The sequence below is a fragment of the Bos grunniens genome, chromosome 10 (genome assembly GCF_055505025.1).
Source record: "Bos grunniens cultivar Pamir isolate PY7600 chromosome 10, Bosgru_T2T1.0, whole genome shotgun sequence".
NCBI classification, from domain to species: domain Eukaryota; kingdom Metazoa; phylum Chordata; class Mammalia; order Artiodactyla; family Bovidae; genus Bos; species Bos grunniens.
This window is the reverse complement of record NC_141174.1, coordinates 29154170-29160488: the sequence shown is the minus strand read 5'-3', so window position 1 is coordinate 29160488 and position 6319 is coordinate 29154170. Positions and strand designations below refer to the sequence as shown.

General features: G+C 42.8%; 1 non-coding gene across 1 annotated transcript; it reads left to right on the top strand.

Annotated features, from left to right (window-relative positions):
* Positions 1-371: 371 nt before the first annotated feature.
* Positions 372-443, top strand: TRNAY-GUA (transfer RNA tyrosine (anticodon GUA)). Its single transcript has one exon. It is a non-coding gene; the product is annotated as a tRNA-Tyr (tRNA).
* Positions 444-6319: the final 5876 nt, after the last annotated feature.

Genomic DNA, 6319 nt, shown 5'->3' with positions numbered 1-6319 from the left:
ATATCACTGCCTTCCACTTGTAAAGGCTCCGTACTAAAGCTCAGTTGGTAAACATTGAGTCTAGACTATTTTCCTCTCTTTCCATGAGGAGTAAACTTAAAAATAAGAATAGATCTCAACAATAGCTGTGGTGTTGCTCAACATGTAAAACTATTTCAGAATAAAAGAAATATTACATAATATTTATACCTCAAAAAATAGAAATCTTTCTAAATGAATAATCGCCAGAGTTAGAAAAGTGTTTAGAAAAAAGTAATGTCCACAGTTACATATGTAACGATGTGGCATCTATAAAAAAGGAAGAGAAAGCTATAAAAAGAGAATAAGTTGCAAACAGAAGATTTCAGTTGAGCTTCAGTTAAAAGTGGGCTTCCCTGGTGGCTCAGATGGTAAAGCGTCTGTCTGTAATACAGGAGACCCAGGTTTGATCCCTGGGTTGGGAAGGTCCATTGGAGAAGGAAATGGCAGCCCACTCCAGTATTCTTGCCTGGAAAATCCCATGGACGGCGGAGCCTGGTAGGCTACCGTCCGTGGGGTCTCAGAGTCAGACACGACTGAGCGATTTCACTTCACTTCAGTTAAAAGTGAAGATGCAGTTGAGATCAGAGAAGTTACACAATAGTTAAAAATATAAAGCAGATTAAAATTAATATTGGAAACAAAGCAAACTGTCAATATGAAATCCATAATTAGTTTCTTTTTTTTTTTTTGGCTTTTATTTATTTTTTTATTTTTTTTTATTCTTCCAATTTTATTTTTAAACTTTACATAATTGTATTAGTTTTGCCAAATATCAAAATGAATCCGCCACAGGTATACATGTGTTCCCCATCCCGAACCCTCCTCCCTCCTCCCTCCCCATACCATCCCTCTGGGCCGTCCCAGTGCACCAGCCCCAAGCATCCAGAATCATGCATCGAACCTGGACTGGCAACTCGTTTCCTACATGATATTTTACATGTTTCATTGCCATTCTCCCAAATCTTCCCACCCTCTCCCTCTCCCACAGAGTCCATAAGACTGTTCTATACATCAGTGTCTCTTTTGCTGTCTCGTACACCGGGTTATTGTTACCATCTTTCTAAATTCCATATATATGCCTTAGTATACTGTATTTATGTTTTTCCTTCTGGCTTACTTCACTCTGTATAATAGGCTCCAGTTTCATCCATAATTAGTTTCTACTAAACAATTTAGTGAATCAGCTATATGTATACCTATATCCCATTCCTTTTGGACCTCTCTCCCCACCAGTCCCACCCCTCTAGGTCACCACAGAACACCGAGCTGAGCCCCCAGTTGCTGGGGTCCTGCCCCGGCTGATCCAGGGTATTCTAAGGAGAGACGGCCTCGGTGACCAATTCAAATGTTAATTAGAGATATAAAGAGTAATAGAATGAGGATAGCTCAGTAGGAAAATTCAGTGGAGAAAAGAAGCTGAGTAGTTTGGTTTACGCGGAAAATCAATATAACCTGTGACACCTGCGCTGACCACGGAGGCCGCAGGTGCCCTCTCGAATAGCAGAAGGTGCCCCACCTTAGACACCTTCTCAAGTGGGTCTTAGAAGCCCAGGCAAATAAATGGTCGCAGAGGATATCCGCGCTCCAGATGGAGACTTCAGCCAGAATGTGAAAAGAATGACATGGGGAGACCGAGCGTTGGTGAGCAAGGCCCGTAGCTTTATTTTCAACAGGGGCTTATATACCCTAAGTTACACATAGAGGATAATAGGGGATGCAAAGTCAGCAGTCTTTGGTCCTTATCAAAAACCAGGGTTTCTTTCCTGCAAATTTATTGTATACAAATGGTTTAGGTGATTTACATCATCTTCTGGCCAGAAGGCTTATTAACATTTTATGACTCTTGACAAAGACTTATCAACAAAGACTTATTTTCCCTAAGAGTAATTATTTTAAGGTTTGGCGCCATCTTCCGAAGATAAAATTGCATTCCTATAGGGCGGATGTGTAATGGGTTTACAACAAAGGAAATAATTTATTACCTTAAGGGTCTAAAGTTACTAACACCAAGGCCACTACTTATTTTTTCTACATACCAACTATTTTAATTAATACATATTCAAGGATACAATACAGAGGATGTGGAAACTTGGCAGCAAGCATTGGCTCATCAATGAAATCTTTTACTAGTTTATTCTGACAGTTTCTAACTCTCTGAGAGGCTCTAAGCTATTTGAATATCTTAAGCTTCCCGTGCCTCTCGAGGCTGGGAGACTGTAAACAATCGTATGCATAGCTGTAGGAGTCCGGGTAAACTTGTCAGGAGAGTTAGAGAGCCATCTGAGGGGTTTGGATTTAAACACTCTTAGTTGCCCAGGAACTTTATTACTTGGAGCTGTAAGTTAACTCTTTGACACAGAGAGCAAGATGGTGGTGGGGGACAGCCCCCAGTAAAGTTAGAGGTGAGAGCACAAAGCAATAAAGTAGGCAGACTCTGGCTTTTTGGGGGTAGATGCTCGAGAATATCCAGGGGGACTCCTGAGGCTCGATCCCGCCTTTGCGTATGCCGAGCCTCCTTCCTCATGACCTTTGTCACGAGCGGAATGTCTCTCGCCAGCTCCCGGCACCCAGTGCTATACAGCATTTTCCCACTAGCTACTTTATACGTGGCAGTGTATGTATGTCGGTCTCAGTCTCCCAGTTCATCCCATTTCTCCTTCTCCCCCTCCTGTATCCATGCACCCATTCTCTATGTCTGTGTCTCTGTTTCTGCCCTGAAAACTGGTGCATCTTAAAACTGCCATGTCTTTGTGTGCCTCAGAAAACTCTTTATCCTCGCCTCTATCACCTCTGTACCGCTGGCATGTATTGCGTACATCAGGTCAAGAGGAGTCCACGGAAGTCCTCAGCAACATCTATGGTGTTGCTCAACTTGAGCATGATTCCCAGTAACTTTGATCAGATCTCCTTAGGGAACGATAATGGGAAGCTGGTAATAGAGAATGACTTGAAAGTTAGTGGGGCACCAAACTAGAAACTGCATGCTCCACTTGGTCTTGAAGGCAAAGGCAGCATGGCCATAATTGAGAATTGGATAACCCAACACAAGAGACAGCAGAAAGTGTGTTTGCCTAATAAGGGTGACATTAAACCAACTGAATGGGTGCCGTATCCATGAATATACTCTGCTCTGGGTGATCTTTTATAACAGAATTCCCATTAGTTGTGACTACAGCACATGTGGTCTGAGGGCATTGGATATGGGGATTGATTTGAAATTCTGTCAGTATAAATTTAGGGTATTATTAAATTTGAGGAAATAAGAAAGAAAGAAAGTGAAGTTGCTTAGTCATGTCCGACTCTTTGCGACCCCATGGACTGTAGCCTACCAGGTTCCTCCGTCCAAGGGATTTTCCAGGCAAGAATATTGGAGTGGGTTGCCATTTCCTTCTTCAGGAGATCTTCCTGACCCAGGGATTGAACCCGGGTCTCCTACATTGTAGGCAGATGCCTTACCGTCTGAGCCACCAGGGAATAATCTTACCAATGAGTCTGGGCTTTCTAAAAAATGCGGAAGCTGATTTAAGGATCAAAAATACTAATACTTTATTTGGGGAACACAAGCCAAGGATAGTGAGACCTGGAAAAAGTGAAGTGAAGCAAGAAAAATGGATCAGTGGTTAATAGCTTCACAGAGAGTAAGAGGAGACTCAGTGGGTCATGTACCAGGAGCATTTACTTGGCACACAAGTTGAAAGGCTGGAAGAAAGGAGCTTCACTTTGGATAGTCCATGGAGGGGAGAAGGGAGAGAGAATTTATCTGCTCAGCTCCTTCCTATTCCCTGTTTCTCATTGGCCAAGGCCACCAGTGCTTCCAAGATTCACTAAGTGAATATTCAGGCAGGTATGATACCATGCCTATAGTATGTCATTTCTTCTGTTTTTTTTTTCACAGCATGTCATTTCATCCGAGTTCAGAAATAAAGAGACCATATGGCATAGATAATCTCAGGAAGGCCGGGAGGACCATTAGAATAAAGTAAAGGAATCTAAGGCATGCCTACAGGGTTTTGGAGAAGGCAATGGCACCCCACTCCAGTACTCTTGCCTGGAAAACCCCATGGATGGAAGAGCCTGGTAGGCTGTAGTCCATGGGGTCACTAAGTCGGACACGACTGAGCAACTTCACTTTCACTTTTCACTTCCATGCATTGGAGAAGGAAATGGCAACCCACTCCAGTGTTCTTGCCTGGAGAATCCCAGGGACAGGGGAGCCTGGTGGGCTGCCGTCTATGGGGTCACACAGAGTCGGACACGACTGAAGTGACTTAGCAGCAGCAACAGGGTTTTCAGCCCATTCATGCGATAAAAGTGTCATATGGACACTCAATCAACTGAAGTTTCAACTCATCTCATATATAACCTTCTGATTCACTGCAGTGGCAAGGCAGTCGTGGTGATAATAATGAAGTTATAGAGCTTGGCAACATCTATGGGAACACAATGGGCTAGGGAATAGAGAATTCCAACTTTGACTTATCATTTTCAGTATCATCACCGATATCAGAACTAGACCTATTCTTCAAACTACTAAATCAAGAAGCTCACAGACCTGTATTCTGGTAGCAGTTTGTATGTTCTATCGTGTCTGATTCTTTGTGACCCTATGTACTGTAACCTGCCAGGTTCGGATCTGGAAGGCTGGGCGCTGGCCTGGAGCTGTAACCAAACAGTGGGCTCCTTCAGGCATGAGTGCATTTGACCCCCCCATCAGCCCCTTAAGCATCTGTGAGTTTGGAAGCTTTACATCTTCTTAGTCTTTATGAGCCATTGTGTGTGTGCAAAATGTTTTTATGGGGATTCTGGTGGGAAAGCCTAGAGGAGGAATAAAAGGAGCTCTCTGGGCCCCTGTTTAGATGGGTTAACTTTTATATTCTATATCTAATTAATTCCATATTCTTAAAAAAAAAATTCCCTGTCCAGGGAATTTTCCAGGCAAGAATACTGGAGTGGGTTGCCATTTCCTACTTCAGGAGATCTTCCCGACCGGAGGATTGAACCCACGTCTCCTACGTCTCTTGCACTGACAGGTGAATTCTTTACCAGTGGGCCAGCAGCTTTTTAATCCAGTCAAAAATAGCATCAGTGATTTTGTTACCATTAGCAAGGTGGTGCTAATGGTAAAGACCCCACCTGCTAATGCAGGAGAAATAAGAGACACGGGTTTGATATCTGAATAGAGAAGCTCCCCTGGAGAAGGGCATGGCAACCCACTCCAGTATTCTTACCTGGAAAATCCCATGGATAGAGGAGCCTGGTAAACTGTAGTTCACAGGGTCGCAAAGAGTTGGACCAAATGCAGCAACTTAGCATGGGACGTGGGCAGTGTTCACAGGCCTGGTTTCTGCCATGTCTTCCTTGCCAGTGATGAGAAGCTATAGATGGAAGGGCTTCTGGGTTTACTCTATTTTCACCAATAACCATGAGACTTTGAGGCTACAGTTTTGTATTGCTAGGCGATATTTTCCTGACAAGACCATCCTTTCCTGGTTCTTAACATAATAATGCAGGTATCGATATTAAAGTATAAATCCCTAAGCCTGTATTAATGTCAAATACAATTATTTATCTGAGACATATAGGTTCAACTCCTGCTCAAAAAAAGTAGTTTATTTCTGAAGATTTCCAGAAGATTTCCTTTTCTGCTTTTAGCTAAGCTATGTTAAAAAGAAAAAAAACCTGGTGATACTAATTGTTGAGAGTCAGGTGTGTAGCAGTGGTGAGTTTTCCTTTGTCTGCTTACTTTGTAATCTTCACCAGGAGTACCCCAGGCTTTCTGTCCCATCATTTGAAAGACAATGTTTACCTTGAATTAAATTTCCATGTATATGAGAGTCCATTCTTGAATTTGCTGCTCTGTCTCATTGATATGCTTTCCTATTCTTCTGCCATTGCTCCACTACTTTATGATAGCCTTAATGGAAATTTGGATATCCTGTAGAGTAAGCCACCACGTACTATTGTTTTTCACATTAAAAAAGAGGTCTGTGTGTTCTTACTCATACAGTTGGGAATCAGCTGTCAGGTTCAGTGATCATTGTAGACTCATTGGAGAGAAGTTATATATTTACAGTAGTAAATTTGTCCATACAGGGACACTGTTGGGGAGGTCGTCTAGAGGACCTGAGTACCGTGTGACCAGTGAGCCTCACCTGGGGTAATCGTAGGCACCTCACCTCCTTTCCTGTCCTTTGAAGGTACATTCTGCCCACCATTCCCACATTAGGAACTATTCCAAGGACATAGCCTTGAGGAAAGAAGGTGTTAATGAGACCATGTGATCTGAATATGTGGCTGA